At 42.4% G+C, this 17,945-nt stretch overlaps 1 protein-coding gene across 2 annotated transcripts in view; it reads left to right on the top strand.

Annotated features, from left to right (window-relative positions):
- Nucleotides 1–3,939: 3,939 nt before the first annotated feature.
- The window catches only part of LOC112253424 (tight junction-associated protein 1), a 128,780-nt gene continuing 114,774 nt past the window's right edge, over nt 3,940–17,945 (top strand). For both annotated transcript variants that reach the window (XM_024425410.2, XM_024425404.2), the window contains exon 1: nt 3,940–4,365. The gene's annotated coding sequence lies outside the window, so the exon portion shown is untranslated. The remainder of the gene's footprint in view (nt 4,366–17,945) is intronic.

The raw sequence follows: 17,945 nt of genomic DNA, 5'->3' as shown, positions 1-17,945 counted from the left end.
CTTAGTGTATTAACACACAATATGCTTTCACCGTCAATGTATTCAAAAAGTTGTTCGAGTGAAAACATAAAGCCTGGATGATGGTTGCATTATACCAACACAAATGGTTTCCTATGATGTTTGTAACTCAAACGATGGAATGACCAAAATTACAGGCTGCAGTGTCACCAACAGTGTGCTAAATGTGTGCAGAGTTTTGTTTTCCGTACTTCTTTTACAGAGCTTTGTGAAAGGTTTTTGGACATGTTCTACCATCAAATTACATATTGTATTTTGAGAAAGGATTGACCTTTTCATGCAATTCTTTTAACTATTCCTACATAAACAATAGAGCAACTACAGTCATTGAAATGTCTAATCCGCTTCTCTCTGCTGCTCAGGCCTAGGATAGATAGGGCACCCCTCCCCCACCTGTGCAGATTTGAGAGGATTAAGTTTGACAAGGAGACGCACTGGCTACAACGCTCTGGTTTGATGGTTTTTGCATGTGAAGGGGGGAAATTATTCATGCTGACTCTGTGCTTTTAATTCATTAGATTTGTTGTAGCTCCTCCACCTAAAATGCAAATAACTCTCTCCCCAGCCAGCTCCCCGTCATGATGTGAGGCTTGCTGGAGTGCTGTGCCAGTGAACTCTGACCCCTCTGGCGTGAATGTGTTCACTACCTTCTGTTCTCAGGTCAGCTGTCTGCTCTTCTGACAGGCAGGTAGAGCATTAGTATGCAACCTCCTGCTGGTGAACAACTTCAACCACAGCTAGCGCATTAGAATATAGAGAGATATATAACTGCAGGAGCATTGTTTTGTTCTGTTGAGAGATGAATGCAGATTAATACATTTTCTTACTGGAGGGTATGAGAAGGTGTGGTGGACAACATTGTTTGAAACATTTCTCAACAATTACTTCTGAGAAAAAGCATAAGTGGGGGGCCTCATATAATTTACCTACTTTAATCCTATATAATCACAATGTGATTCATAACTCAAAAACGATTTGTATTTGTCCAAATATAGCCTATGCCATTTCCAATTCCTGTGTAACAATTGAGTCAGTGTAAAAAGGTGGGGGGCCTGGAGTGAGCAATCATTGATTAAGTTAACTGAACATATTTTTTTGCTCTGAGGAGTGCCCGGCTTTGCTCATGGAACCACAGATGTGTCAACTAGGATCTAAGACTGCCACCTGCTGCTCAGCCTCTCTCTGTAACACAGCCCAGAGGACCCGATGTACTCTTTTCTCCCAACGCTTTGTTCTGGCTCTCTGGCTCACTTTGTACAAAAAACAAAGATGTCATTCCTGCTGTATTACTTTAAATATTTGGGGTTTGCTCTGTGTACCCTATCTTTTTAACAAAAGGATTAATTATTGTTTTGTCTTCCACTCTGGATCAATTGTTTTCGATGAATGAACACTAGCAGATCTGAACAGGTTTGTTTTTATTGACTGAGCATCCCTATAGCAAAAATAGCCTATGTTGGGCTTGCCAGAAGATACCGATCCTACCGTTATGCTTGTTTACACTGAGCTGCACTGGGGTCGGAATGCAACGTTATGCTTGTTTACACTGAGCTGCACTGGGGTCGGAATGCAATCATGGTTACGTTAAGACACCATGGAGCCGGTGCAAGACATGGGTCAGAAAATGTACCTTTATCCACACTGCTCCATCAAAAAGATTGAAATACTGCTAGCTTTTCCCGAAAACTGCCATTTTCCTCCTCATGCTAGCTAGCAGTAGCCACAGCAGCCATTATAGAATGGCACATTGTGTTGAACAACAAAGAAGCTAATTGGCTGACACTGCCATTCCAAAATGGCTGCGGTGGCTACTGCTAGTTAACATGAGGACAGGGCAGTGGTCCGGGAAAACTTGCAGTATTTCAATCTTCTCGATACATGTATCAGTGTGTGGCTAAAGGTCAAATTTGGAGTACAGGTTTGTTATCCCATACCTTCATTGAGGTACGTTTTCCATTTCTGGCGCCGGCTCCACTGTGTCTTAACGTAACCATTATTGCATTCCGACCTCAAGTGTAGCTCAGTGTAAACGACCATGATGGTAGGGTCAGTATCTTCTGGCAGATGTTGGGCCGCCCTCATTTATTTTACATCATGAAGTAGACTATTGGGCACTTTAATGTAAACATTTAACATTTAAACATTTTAGCCTACCATTTTAATGAATGCACTTCAATTGATATCAAAGATAGCACCTTTACTAATTTTGTGTCTAGTACCATAACACCACGCCAGGGAAAATGTATTGAGGAGCCTCGAATGCACCACCAGCTTGATTATGTTTCATTTGAGGGACTTAGGATGTTTTTGTTTGTTTTGAAGCTAATTTCCTGCAATTTGATGTAGTTTAAACAAAACTCTTGACATATTTTAGGTAGGCTATTTAATAATAATAATAATTATAATGGATAAGGAAAATTAATTATATCCCCAAATGTTTTTCCGCTACCAAAAATGTTTAATTATAATAATTTATATGAACTCTCGATTTAATTATACATATTTTATTTTACAAAAAGTGAATAGATCAAATTATTTCCCTCCTTGACTTTAGAAGGTTGTAGCACAGCTTTTGAATGTCATATATATCATACAGTATATATCCCCATGTGAATCAGAGTCGCTTCTTGATCTGGCTTGACTAACCTAAAGCATTGCGGATGAATGCGTTGTTTTAGATCGGTAATATATATATATATATATATATATATATAGAGAGAGAGAGAGAGTACCAGTCAAAAGTTTGGACACACCTACTCATTCAAGGGTTTTTCTTTATTTTTTGAATTTTCTACATTGTAGAATAATAGTGAAGACATCAACACTATGAAATAACACATGTAATCATGTAGTAACCACCCAGCTAGCACATTCATAACAAATGTTATTTCATAGTGTTGATGTCTTCACTATTATTCTACAATGAATAACACTTTTTTGCCCAGCTAGCAACGAGGCATCGGCCCAGAAGCGGCCCTCTTCCAGGTGGCAGGAACTGATTGAATCGGTCCGGACTCGGGTGTCGGACTTGGCCCGGAATCAGAATGAATGACTGCCCAGAATCAGCCCAAGTACATCGGGCCGTTTTCGTCTACCGAAACTCAGCCGATTTTGCCTACATCTTACCAGAATCCCCCCAGAAGCGGCCCGATGCAAATGTAAATAAATGTATACAAAATTACCCGATTTAGTCATTTTAAATATTGCTATTATAAATGTTATACATACAAATTATACCCATCCACAAAAATACTACACAGGACTCTTAAAGATTGCATTTAAATGTTAATTGTATTTTTTGATCACAGAAACAATGAGAAAATATGGACAAATAAATTATTAAATGTTAATTATATAAAGCAGCCCGTGTAATCATCTGCCAGAGTAGCCCCAATCTGCCCGAGCCCCAAGTAATACATGTGGGCCAGGTAACTCTCAACAGAATTGGGCCGAGCATCAACTAATACATTTGGGCCAGATACCTCACACCGGAATCGAGCCGAGCTCAATCCCCGCATCCTAGCCATAAGTAATACTGCTGAATGCGGCCCAGACTCGGGCCACATGACGTTGGACGAGTCTGACTCTCAGCGGAGTGCCCCGAATCTCAGCCGGAATCGGCCCAGATCCACTGTGCTAGCTGGGTGGTTACTACATGATTCCATATGTGTTATTACATAGTGTTGATGTCTTCACTATTATTCTACAACGTATAAAATAGTACAAATAAAGAAAAACCCTTGAATGAGTAGGTGTGTCCAAACCTTTGACTGGTACTGTAATCATTTTTTATTTGTTATTTTATCAAGGAAGGTCCCCCCCACGAAACGTTGGCGCCCCCTAGGTTGGGAACCCCATGCACTAGGCTATAAAAGTGCTGCAGCTAGTGCAATTAAGTTGTAAAAAAAAATCCACCTTGTCAGTCCTTTCCCTTAATAGCCTATTTTGAACGTCAGGACGCTCAGTACGTGGGGATTCCTAAGGATTACCCAGTGTACCCCGCGGGTAAAGATGGCGATAGAAGAGGGTAGGAGATCAACTTTATCCGGGAACAATCGTTGCTGAATGTCGGGTTGAGAGAGAATACACCGTTAATTAGCGAGTGTGTAGTTGCTTAATGGCTAGCCACCTATTTCACTGTCATTTCGTGAGTCCAGACTACGCAACGTGATCGAATAATCGAATTGTGCCCGTGCACGAGCTTCCTTCCTTGCGACCAAACTGCAGAGTCCGTCCTGAGAAGAGCGGATAAAGTTTATTACGGATCTGACTCAACCCTCTTTTGACGCTGATTTTTGTTGTTGTTGTTGATAAATTTGGCGTAACAGTCGGACACTATCTAAACAGGTAAGGTTGAAGTTTAACTGTCTGTTTCTAATAATGTAAACAAGCTAACGTTTTGTAGATATTATCTGCGAACAGAAGTCGATACAACCTTTTGAAGTGGGCCACACAGAATCGAACTCGACAATGGTTATTGACATTCGCTATCGCGTAACCGTAAATAATAACACCAAGTCGACGATGGTATTTCTTAGCTAGCTAAATTGTTAACTGTGATATCAGAGAACATATTTTACATTTTTGTTTTAACTGGATAAATCATTTGGAGCAGCTGTAAATCATTGAATGGAACATTATCGCAGGTTATGTCGTGTGTAACCCAGTATCGAGAGGTGCCTGTTTGCATTCCTATATAGCCTACTGTTTATGATTTGACCGGATCGATAAATGCACCGTTTAATAATATCGATGACCCTGAGCTTGGTGTCATGCCAGTATGTTGTCAATGCATCGCTATCTCATTTGGTAAAGTAATATGGCCTCAGATTTGCTGGCTCTGATTCGGCCAAATCGTTTGATCTTAAGCACCTGTCTTTGTTTTTTTCGCTTTGAAGAAAACCTCATGAAATGCGAGGTCTGGAGACAATTCATTATTTTAATGTTGAAATCATAACTTTCATGTTCATGAACGCATTTTAAAAAACAACATTTTATTCCGAATGTTGCCTACAAAATATCAAGCTGTTAGCTTCGGGATATAGGCTAATGGACAATCCTCGAAGGGCTTTAGTTTTGTAGATTCTCCTACCCGAGGTATAACAAAGCACGACCATGTTTTTCCATATAAGGTCTCCCATATATGAAATGGATGGTTGCATAAAAATATTTTACAGTAAAAGTGGTTAAATTTGTATAAATATTAGCTGTTTAGGCCCCTTACATTTTTCAATCTTTACTAAAGACATGTTTTGAGAAAAGCCAGTGTTTCTGTATGCAGATGACTCAACACTGTACACATCAGCTACTACCGCAACTGAAATGACTGCAACACTTAACAAAGAGCTGCAGTTAGTTTTGGAATGGGTAGCAAGGAGTTAGTCCTAAATATTTCCAAAACTAAAAGCATTGTATTTGGGACAAATCATTCACTAAACCGCAACTACATCTCGTAATGAATAATGTGGAAATTGAGCAAGTTGAGGTGACTAAACTGCTTGGAGTAACCCTGGATTGTATAGTCAAAACATATTGATACAACAGTAGCTAAGATGGGGAGAAGTCTGTCCATAATAAAGTGCTGCTCTGCCTTAACATCACTATCAACAAGGCAGGTCCTACAGGCCTGATTTTTGACTACTGTTCAGTAGTGTGGTCAGGTGTGGTCAAGAGGGACTTAAGACAATAGCAGTTGGCTCAGAACAGGGTAGCACCGCTTGCTCTTAAAAGTACATGGAGAGCTAACATTAATGACATGCATGTCAATCTCTCATGGCTCAAAGTGGAAGAGATTGACTTCATCACTAGTTGTTTTTGTAAGAGTTATTGACACCCATGTATACCCCACAAGACATGCCACCAGAGGTCTCTTCACAGTCCCCAAGTCCAGAACAGACTAGGGGAGGTGCATAGTACTACATAGAACCATGACTACATGGAACTCTATACATCAGGTAACTGATGCAAGCAGTAAAATCAGATTTAAAAAAAACGGGTAAAAATACACCTTATGGAACAACAGGTAATGTGAAGAGTCGCACACAAAGGTACAGGCACATTCAAATGGATACATTGTGATTGTGTTGAATGGTCTTACTAAACATTTTGGAATTTTGCCTTGGCAGCAGCTAATGAGAATCCCTAATAAATACAAACTCAAACCGTGAAGAAGAATGCCTGACAGGAGGGACTCATTTAAACGAGAATCTGATATTTCTAAAATGTGGAATACGAGTACATTTTTTTGCCCTACATACACAAACAAACAAAATTGGGATCTCTTAATGCTTCTTGGAAATATAGACCTGTAAACACATACTCTAGTCTGAAATATCAATTATTAATATTTATGATGAATGTAAACTTCACTTTTTGGTAGCTGTTCAACAGACAACTTTACAAGTCAAATATGCTCTCATTCAGTGCTGTATGGTCCTGCCTGACAGAAATGCATAGTTACACATGTTTTTTTGACGTTGTGGCTATTGTAATCAGGTCTATGGCAAGTTTGCTCACACTGAAAACTGTAACTTGCGTTATATGTTTAGCCCCTACTTACATTTACGTTAGAGGAACCCCCTAGATTTGAATCCAAATCCAAAATCCGGTATGGCTGCCATATTGCCATTAAATGGTGGTTTAATCACCTGTATATGTACACATTGTAAATGGGGTGGGGGGATTGTGTACTGTACTTATGACCTGTACTCATGGCTATTAGTGTGTACTTCAACTATGTTAGAAATCCAATATGCCCACTATATACACTTAAATCCTTTGTCTGGATATACACTGCTCAAAAAAATAAAGGGAACACTTAAACAACACAATGTAACTCCAAGTCAATCACACTTCTGTGAAATCAAACTGTCCACTTAGGAAGCAACACTGATTGACAATACATTTCACATGCTGTTGTGCAAATGGAATAGACAACAGGTGGAAATTATAGGCAATTAGCAAGACACCCCCAAAAAAGGAGTGGTTCTGCAGGTGGGGACCACAGACCACTTCTCAGTTCCTATGCTTCCTGGCTGATGTATTGGTCACTTTTGAATGCTGGCGGTGCTTTCACTCTAGTGGTAGCATGAGACGGAGTCTACAACCCACACAAGTGGCTCAGGTAGTGCAGCTCATCCAGGATGGCACATCAATGCGAGCTGTGGCAAGAAGGTTTGCTGTGTCTGTCAGCGTAGTGTCCATAGCATGGAGGCGCTACCAGGAGACAGGCCAATACATCAGGAGACGTGGAGGAGGCCGTAGGAGGGCAACAACCCAGCAGCAGGACCGCTACCTCCGCCTTTGTGCAAGGAGGAGCAAGAGGAGCACTGCCAGAGCCCTGCAAAATGACCTCCAGCAGGCCACAAATGTGCATGTGTCTGCTCAAATGGTCAGAAACGGACTCCATGAGGGTGGTATGAGGGCCCGACGTCCACAGGTGGGGGTTGTGCTTACAGCTCAACACCGTGCAGGACGTTTTTCATTTGCCAGAGAACACCAAGATTGTAAAATTCGCCACTGGCGCCCTGTGCTCTTCACAGATGAAAGCAGGTTCACACTGAGCACATGTGACAGACGTGACAGTCTGGAGACGCAGTGGAGAACGTTCTGCTGCCTGCAACATCTTCCAGCATGACCAATTTGGCGGTGGGTCAGTCATGGTGTGGGGTGGCATTTCTTTGGGTGGCCGCACAGCCCTCCATGTGCTCGCCGGAGGTAGCCTGACTGCCATTAGGTACCGAGATGAGATCCTCAGACCCCTTGTGAGACCATATGCTGATGCGGTTGGCCCTGGGTTCCTCCTAATGCAAGACAATGCTAGACCTCGTGTGGCTGGAGGGTGTCAGCAGTTCCTGCAAGAGGAAGGCATTGATGCTATGGACTGGACCGCCCGTTCCCCCAGACCTGAATCCAATTGAGCACATCTGGGACATCATGTCTCGCTCCATCCACCAACAGACTGCACCAGTTGCACCACAGACTGTCCAGGAGTTGGCGGATGCTTTAGTCCAGGTCTGGGAGGAGATCCCTCAGGAGACCATCCGCCACCTCATCAGGAGCATGCCCAGGCGTTGTAGGGAGGTCATACAGGCACGTGGAGGCCACACACACTACTGAGCCTCATTTTGACTTGTTTTAAGGACATTACATCAAAGTTGGATCAGCCTGTAATGTGGTTTTCTACTTTAATTTTGAGTGTCACTCCAAGTCCAGACCTCCACGGGTTGATAAATTAGATTTCCATTGCTAATTTTTGTGTGATTTTGTTGTCAGCACATTCAACTATGTAAAGAAAAAAGTATTTAATAAGAATATTTCATTCATTCAGATCTAGGATGTGTTATTTTAGTGTTCCCTTTATTTTTTTGAGCAGTGTATGTATAAAAAGGCAGCAGACTGCTTGGCATGGCAACACCAAATATTCTAAGTCACAAGCCTCTTTAAGGATCAACAATATAAATGCAAAAATGATTTTCCGGAGTTAGTTCATATAAGGATATCAGTCAACTGAAATTAATTCATTATGCCCTAATCTATGGATTTCACATGATTGGGAATAAAGGTAGGGGCGTGGATCAGAAAATCAGTCAGTATCTGGTGTGACCACCATTTGCTTCATGCAGCGCGACACATTTCCTTCACATAGTTGTTCATGCTGTTGATTGTGGAATGTTGTCCCACTCCTCTTCAATGGCTGTGTGAAATTGCTGGATATTGGCGGGAACTGGAACACGCTGTCGTACACGCCGATCCAGAGGATCCCAAACATGCTCAATGGGTGACATATCTGGTGAGTATGCAGGACATGGAATAACTGGGACATTTTCAGCTTCCAGGAATTGTGTACAGATCCTTGCGACATGGGGCCGTGCATTATCATGCTGAAACATGAAGTGATGGTGGCAGTTGACAATGGGCCTCAGGAGCTCAAATCAAATTTTATTGGTCACATACACATGATTAGCAGATGTTAATGCAAGTGTAGTGAAATGCTTGTGCTTCTAGTTCCGACCATGCAGTAATATCTAACAAGTTATCTAACAATGTCACAAAAACTACCTCATACACAAGAGTAAAGGAATGAATAAGAATATGTACAGTCGTGGCCACAAGTTTTGAGAATGACACAAATATTAATTTTCACAGTCTGCTGCCTCAGTTTGTATGATGGCAATTTGCATATACTCCAGAATGTTATGAAAAGTGATCAGATGAATTGCAATTAATTGCAAAGTCCCTCTATGCCATGCAAATGAACTTAATCCCCAAAAAACATTTCCACTGTATTTCAGCCCTGCCACAAATGGACCAGCTGACATCATGTCAGTGACTCTCTCAAATCAAATGTTATTTGTCACATACACATGGTTAGCAGATGTTAATGTGAGTGTAGCGAAATGCTTGTGCTTCTAGCTCCAACCATGCAGTAATATCTAACATGTAATCTAACCTATCAAATTCACAATAAATACCTTATACACACAATTGTAAAGGAATGAATAAGAATATGTACATAAAAATATATGAATGAGTGATGGCTGAACGGCATAGGCAAGATGCAGTAGATTGTATAGAGTACAGTATATACATATGAAATGAGAAATGTAGGGTATGTAAACATTATATAAAGTGGCATTGTTTAAAGTGGCTAGTGATACATTTATTACATACTTTTTTAAATGATTAAAGTGGCTAGAGATGAGTCAGTATGTTGGCAGCAGCCACTCAATGTTAGGGATGGCTGTTTAACAGTCTGATGGCCTTGAGATGGAAGCTGTTTTTCAGTCTCCCGGTCCCCGCTTTGATGCACCTGTACTAGAGGTCGACCGATTATGATTTTTTCAAAGCCGATCCCAATTAATTGGCCGATTTTAATAAAATACAAAATAATGTATTTTTATTTTTATATGTATATAATACATCAATAAAATCAATTTAGCCTCAAGTAAATAATGAAACATGTTCAATTTGGTTTAAATAATGTATAAACAAAGTGTTGGAGAGGAAAGTAAAAGTGCAATATGTGCTATGTAAGAAAGCTAACGTTTCAGTTCCTTGCTCAGAACATGAGAACATATGAAAGCTGGTGGAAGAAGTTTTAGGTTGTAGTTATTATATGACTATTTCCCTCTATACCATTTGTATTTCATTAACCTTTGACTATTGGATGTTCTTATAGGCACTTTAGTATTGCCAGTGTAACAGTATAGCTTCCGTCCCTCTAGTTGGCACGCGCTAACTAGCTAGCCATTTCACTTCTGTTTCACCAGCCTCATCTCGGGAGTTGATAGGCTTGAAGTCATAAACAGCGCAATGCTTGACGCAATGCTTGAAGCTGCTGGCAAAACGCACGAAAGTGCTGTTTGAATGAATACGTGCATGCTTCTGCCTACCACCGCTCAGTCGGATTATATGCAACGCAGGACACGCTAGATAATCTCTATTAATATCATCAACCATGTGTAGTTAACGAGTTTTATTTTATTTATCTGTTATTTTACCAGGTAAATTGACTGAACACATTCTCATTTGCAGCAACGACCTGGGGAATAGTTACAGGGGAGAGGAGGGGGATGAATGAGCCAATTGTAAACTGGGGATTATTAGGTGACCGTGATGGTTTGAGGGCCAGATTGGGAATTTAGACACGACACTGGGGTTAATGCCCCTACTCTTCCGATAAGTGCCATGGGATCTTTAATGACCTCAGAGAGTCAGGACATCCGTTTAACGTCCCATCCGAAAGACAGCACCCTACACAGGGCAGTGTCCCCAATCACTGCCCTGGGGCATTGGGATATTTTTTTAGACCAGAGGAAAGAGTGCCTCCTACTGGCCCTCCAACATCACTTCCAGTAGCATCTGGTCTCCTATCCAGGAACTGACCTGGACCAACCCTGCTTCGCTTCAGAATCAAGCCAGCAGTGGTTTGCAGGGTGGTATGCTGCTGGCTGTGATTATGATTGATTGTTTTTTATAAGATATGTTTAATGCTAGCTATCAACTTACTTCGGCTTACTGCATTCGCGTAACAGGCTCCTTGTGGAGTGCAACGAGAGGCAGGTAGTTATTGCGTTGGACAAGTTAACTGTAAGGTTGCAAGAATGGATCCCCCGAGCTGACAAGGTGAAAATCTGTCGTTCTGCCCCTGAACAAGGCAGTTAACCCACCGTTCCTAGGCCGTCATTGAAAATAAGAATGTGTTCTTAACTGACTTGCCTAGTTAAATAAAGGTATAAAAATAAATAAAAAAATTGGCAAATCGGCGCCCAAAATACCCATTTCCGATTGTTATGAGAACTTGAAATCGGCCCTAATTAATCGGCCATTCCGATTAATCGGTCGACCTCTAACCTGTACTGACCTCGCCTTCTGGATGATAGCGGGGTGAACAGGTGGTGGCTCGGGTGGTTGTTGTCCTTGATGATCTTTTTGGCCTTCTTGTGAGATCGGGTGGTGTAGGTGTCCTGGAGGGCAAGTAGTTTGCCTCCGGTGATGCGTTGTGCAGACCTCACTACCCTTACGGCTTAACTTTCCACCTTCTCCACTACTGTCCCGTCGATGCGGATAGGGGTCTGCTCTCTCTGCTGTTTCCTCAGTCCACGATCATCTCCTTTGTTTTGTTGACATTGAGTGTGAGGTTATTTTCCTGACGCCACACTCCGTGGGCCCTCACCTCCTCCCCGTAGGCCGTCTCGTCATTGTTGGTAATCAAGCCTACCACTGTAGTGTCGTCTGCAAACTTGATGATTGAGTTGGAGGCGTGCATGGCCATGCAGTCATGGTTGAACAGTGAGTACTGGAGAGGGCTGAGAATGCACCCTTGTGGGGCCCCAGTGTTGAGGATCAGCGGGGTGGAGATGTTGTTACCTACACTCACCACCTGGGGGCGGACCTTCAGGAAGTCCAGGACCCAGTTGCACAGGGCAGGGTCGAGACCCAGGGTCTTGAGTTTAATGACGAGTTTGGAGGGTACTATGGTGTTAAATGCTGAGCTGTAGTTGATGAACAACATTCTTACATAGGTATTCTTCTTGTCCAGATGGGGTAGGGCAGTGTGATTGCGTCGTCTGTGGACCTATTGGGGCGGTAAGCAAATTGGAGTGGGTCTAGGGTGTCAGGTAGGGTGGAGGTGATATGGTCCTTGACTAGTCTCTCAAAGCACTTCATGATGACGGAAGTGAGTGCTTCGGGGTGATAGTCATTTAGCTCAGTTTCCTTCGCTTTCTTGGGAACTACTGACTACTGGAGCTGTCCCTCCCTGCTGCTGAGGTTATTCTTTGAAGAGCCTCATCAATCGCTCTGGCATCACTGAAGGCTAAATGTTTTACTCACGTTGGCTGCAGTGAACGAGAGCCCGCAGGTTTAGGTAGTGGGCTGTGTCAGTGGCACTGTATTGTCCTCAAAGCGAGCAAAGAAGTTGTTTAGTTTGTCTTCCCAGGCAAGACATCGTGATTGACTGTAGATCCTGCCACATACCTCTCGTGTCTGAGCCGTTGAATTGCGACTACTTTGTCTCTATATTGACACTTAGCTTGTTTGATTGCCTTGTGGAGGGAATAGCTACACTGTTTGTTATCGGTCATGTTTCCGGTCACCTTGCCCTGATTAAAAGCAGTGGTTCGCACTTTCAGTTTTGCGCGAATGCTGCCATCAATCCACTGTTTCTGGTTGGGGAATGTTTTTAAGACGCTGTGTGTACAACATCACCGATGTACTTGATAATGAAGTCTCTCACCGAATCAGCGTATTCATTAATGTTATTGTCCGACCCTATGCGGAAACATATCCCAGTCCACGTGACCGACGCCATCTTGAAGCGAGGAATTGGTCGGACCTGCGTTGGAACAGACCTGAGCACGGGTGCTTCCTGTTTTAGTTTCTGTCTGGTCACGGTATCTCTGTGCATTCAAATTGCCATCGATAAAATGCAATTGTGTTCATTGTCTGTAGCTTAAGCCTGCCCATACCATAAACCCACCGCTACCATGGGGCTCTCTGTTCATAATGTTGACATCAGCAAACTGCTCGCCCACACAACTCCATACACATGGTCTGCGGTTGTGAATACGGTTGGACGTTCTCCAAAATTATCAAAAATTATATTGGAGGTGGCTAATGGTGTTGGATATTAATTTCTTTATCTTGCAACAGCTTTGTCATTGTGTTGTGACACAGCTGCACATTTTGGAGTGGCCTTTTATTGTCCCCAGTACAAGGTGCACCTGTGTAATCATGCTGTTTAATACATTTCTTCATATGCCGCACTTGTCAGGTGGATGGATTCTTGGAAAAGGAGAAATGTTCACTAACAGGGATGTAAATACATTTGTGCACAAAATTGGAGAAAATCCTTTTGCTTATGGAACATTTCAGGGATCTTTTATATCTGCTTTTATATCTGCTTATGAAACATGGGACCTATTATCCTGTTTGGGTTGAGCTGGCACATTTTCTTCCTCCAGACAATCATGTCCACCATCCTGGCTGTCTACCCTGGAGTTTCTGTATATGTTGTATACTTGGTGACATTAGATGCATAAGGCTACATTGAACCTACATTGAACCTCCCGTGGTTAAATGCAATCAACTTATTTGTTACATTATTTTTTTACCCCTTTTTCTCCGTAATCTTGTCTCATCACTACAACTCCTGTACGAGCTCGGGAGAGACTAAGGTTGAAAGTCGTGCGTCCTCCGATACACAACCCGCACTGCTTCTTAACACAGCGCGCATCCAACCCGGAAGCCAGCCGCACCGTGCACAACCTAACCAACGGGCGCAGTTAGCGTGCACTGCGCCCGGCCCGCCACAGGAGCCGCTGGTGCGCGATGAGACAAGAATATCCCTACCGGCCAAACCCTCCCTAACCTGGACGACGCTAGGCCAATTGTGCGTCGCGGCCGGTTACGACAGAGCCTGGGCGCGAACCCAGAGTCTCTGGTGGCACGGCTGGCGCTGCAGTACAGCACCCTTAACCACTGCGCCACCTGGGAGGCCCAGGTTAAAACATTTCTAATTAAATTATTAAATAAGATCATACTCTACCTTAACCATAATGTATTTAAAAATGCATTGGTTTGTTATGAAAAATAATGCTATTAAACATTTCCAAGTAATATAAACAAAGTGCATATTTATCTAACCATTTAAAACAAATAGAATCTGAACAGCATAAAAGAATATTGCACCATATCAAAGAAAAATAAATAACAATGTGCAAAACTGCAGCATCCCACTTAAAACATTAAACTGGTCCCTCTTTTCTCTCTTCTTTATTGCCATGTTATAACCAGCAGCACACAACAACGCTGACCATATTTTGCTTTTGAGAGATTAGTATTCAGAAATGCAAGCTGCCTCACTTTCAAGGGGCTGATGCGATTTCTTCTCTCAGTAATTATTTGTCCTGTTTTCGAGAAGACACCCTCAGAGGGAACAGATGTGGCCACTATGCAGAGTCTCCCTGTCATGACTTTAGTAAGCCATCGGTAGACAGAGCCCTTGTTCTTCCACCAGCTCAGAGGATCTGCAGATCTTTGGAGGGGGCTCCTCCAAATAAGATCGGACCTCCATTATGGCATCTCCTGAGGGATTCCTTCATGCTGCATCCTTAGTTGCTCTCTCGTCAAACAGCATCCAAACAGCAGACTTTTGTGGCACTACTGCTGGTGCTGGTGCTTCTGCTCCATCTGATCCCTCTTCTTCCTGTTGCCCTGGTGCTTGAGCCAGCTGACTACTGGAGCTGTCCCTCCCTGCTGCTGAGGTTATTCTTTGAAGAGCCTCATCAATCGCTCTGGCATCACTGAAGGCTAAATTCTTAAACCTGGGGTCAAGTGCAGCGGTTTCTGATAGCACGTGATTATATTACATTCTGTGGAACTTTCTGTCCATTGATAAACAGGGTGTCCATCAACTCTGTCACATGTCCTGTGGTTACATTTGCTTCTCTCTGGCGGCTGGCTGTGATTCGCCGCAGACCCTTACACAGGAGTGTCATTTTTGAGGCTGTCACATAGCTGAAAAGAGAGAACAGTAACGTATTTGTTTTTTGTCTACTGATACTACATTCTCATCTACTGCTCATATACATATATACTACTGGATTTAATAATGATGTATGTAAAACTGCTTACTGTACCTCTCTCCGCTGATCTCCACAGTGACCTGCTCAGAGGGTTCCAGGACTCTGCACACCTCCACCACCACCTCCCATTCCTCTTGGGTCAGCGCATCAACAGGTGCATTGACAATGGCCAGGGTAGAGATGATGGCTTCCTTTGACTCAAGAAACCGCTTCAACATATAAAATGTTGAATTCCACATTGTATTACAGTCTTGTTTAGGCCTCAGCTCAGGCAGTATTCCACAGCTGCTTTCACTTTGTCCACAGTGGGCTTCATCACCTTCAGAGCATCTCTTAGGTTGATTGTGTGGGCTGGACATAGATGATGGGTCCAATTAACCAACTGTTTTATTTATTTTTATGTTAGCTGCATTGTCAGACCACTTTTCCATCTACTTGCAATTCTCTAGCCACTCTCAACAGTTCCTCTGCCAAGTTCTCTGAGGTGTCTGTCGCTGAACTCAAAGCAGTCCTGACGACAGCTAGACAATTGAAAATCTTCAGTGAAGTGACATGTAACCGACATGTAAGATGTGGTTACCCTTGATGTCCAGCAGTCAGTGGTAAGGCAAACTGCAGTAGCTTTTTGGTATCTTTCCCGCACTGAAGCCTGTGTGCTCTCGTACAGTTGTGGAATAAGGGATTTTGAAAGGGTTTTCCTGCATGAAATTGTGTACATTGGATTTAGACTATTACTACAATTTCTAAAACCTCTGTCCTCCGATCGAAAATGGCTGGAAGTCGAAACAATCATTTTAGCCAATGCAATATCAATGTGGCCTTGTTTTGCTACAGACATACTCCTTAGCATAAACTGGTCCATAGAAGACTGCGTTGCTGTGCATCGCGGAGTAGGCCTACTTGACAGAGTGGATACGCTGGCTCCACCACTATCACTAGCAGGCCCGCTAGTTTCTCGACGCTCCGCTACAGCTAGCTTCACAGTTGGGTGCACATTTCGCATATGCCGGTGTAGGTTGTGCGTAGAACCGGCTTTATGAAATTTTGTTTTGGCAAATTCTACGCTGTGCTCTAACATTATTATATTATACTCTACATTATTAAAATGCATCCAAATGCTACAGTGCTTCTGACTCATTTCCCAGCTGTTGTTTTCACAGCTGTCCTTCCTCTCTCTCCTCTGATGCTAAGTGTGTGTGTGAGTGAGTTGGCTCGGCCCTCCCTCACGCATCTTTGGTTCATTGGTTGACACTTCGTGATTGACAGGAACAACAGGTGAGGCTGTTGTGTGCGCTTGAGCATTTAGGCCTATATATATAAAAGAAATCGTTCTTTAAATTAATTTTATTCATTGATATCTTTGATTATTCATATCTTAATTTAAAAAATATTTTTATAAATAGATTCGGCTCTTCTGATATGCGAGCCGGCTCCCAACGTTCACCTACAAGAGCCGGCTCTCAGAGCCGACCCGTTCGCGAATGACTCATCACTAAATGGAACTAACACGTTAGTAAACCCACTACGTTCATGCAGTAACGTTGGTGTACAATCAATAAGCGGTTACACTGGCGGGCCCCGGTGGCAATAAATTGGTAATATCAAAAGCTTACCTTGACTTGGAAGTGTTCCAGTGTTGTGGTGGATAGTCATAGCCACCTAGCTAGCCATAGCCATCCCTCTGTTTTAGCAGGGTGGACACTCGCATTAACATCTGCTAACCATGTGTATGTGACAAATAAAATTTGATTTGATTTGATTTGGGTGTTTCAGTAGGCTAAACTAGCTAGCTGTATTTTCTAGCTAAGTACCTGAAAGTGTAAAAAATGACACTTTCTCTCTTGCCTTTCCTTCATTTTGGTAGAAATGAATTTGTTAAACTGTTCATCTATTGATATATCTTTGAGTCAACTACTCGCCACATTTGATACACTGCAGTGGTAGCTAGCTGTAGTTTTTGTTTTTTGTGTGGACAAAAAGTCAGTTCATGCTGCAAGAGCGCTGATCGGTTGGACGTTCTCCGGATGTTTCATTGACTTATACAGTAATTATGACAAGGGGGTGAGAAGCATGAGCCTCCTACAGTGGTTCCTCCTTTAAAAGTTGTGAGCTTGCACTGCGGGACTTAGAGGTACCCAGCGTCACAGCTTCATTGCTCCAGACCACCACAAAGGGGAGGTAGAGTACTCATTATGCATTTGGGTCCCAAGGTTTTTATGACCATATCGAGTGGTTCCAATGACAAATTTTGACGCAAGCCACCCTTGCCTTGTGGCGTTCTTCAACAAAGATGGCTGACAAAAGATTACAGTGGAACCAGATGTAAGTTGTTTTGTCATACCGAGTCAAGCAAAAAATGTACAATTGAGAGGAATATGTTAATGTAGAGACAAACGCTTGTGCATATTTTTTTGTCAAAGTTAATTTACGAAAATCACTATTTTAGCAAGTAATCTGACTAGCTAACATAAGCCTACTAGCTAGTGTTAGGAGAATCAATTTTTAATGAGTGTTTTAATGTTTTAGGGACTCTTGCGAGAACCAGCAAACCTGGCTGTCGTCTTGTGAATCAGTGGATGTAAAGAATCTAGCTAACTAAAGCATTTCCTGCAAATTGAATCCTACAGACGAAGAACCATATATGTGACAATTTTTCCATTTTAAGATAATCAGTTATTTTTATATTATTGTGTGTACCACATTAGGTGTTTTATGGTTGTCAAATAATTCACCATACCCATATCTTCCAACAACAATAAATACTTTTTTTATTGCCGTTTTAATTTTTAGAATGTGGAAGAACAGTATATATCCAGTGATGATTTCAGTTTGTGGAAG

This window comes from Oncorhynchus tshawytscha, linkage group LG01 (assembly GCF_018296145.1).
Source record: "Oncorhynchus tshawytscha isolate Ot180627B linkage group LG01, Otsh_v2.0, whole genome shotgun sequence".
Taxonomy (NCBI): Eukaryota; Metazoa; Chordata; class Actinopteri; order Salmoniformes; family Salmonidae; genus Oncorhynchus; species Oncorhynchus tshawytscha.
This window is presented reverse-complemented; position numbering and strand designations above follow the sequence as displayed.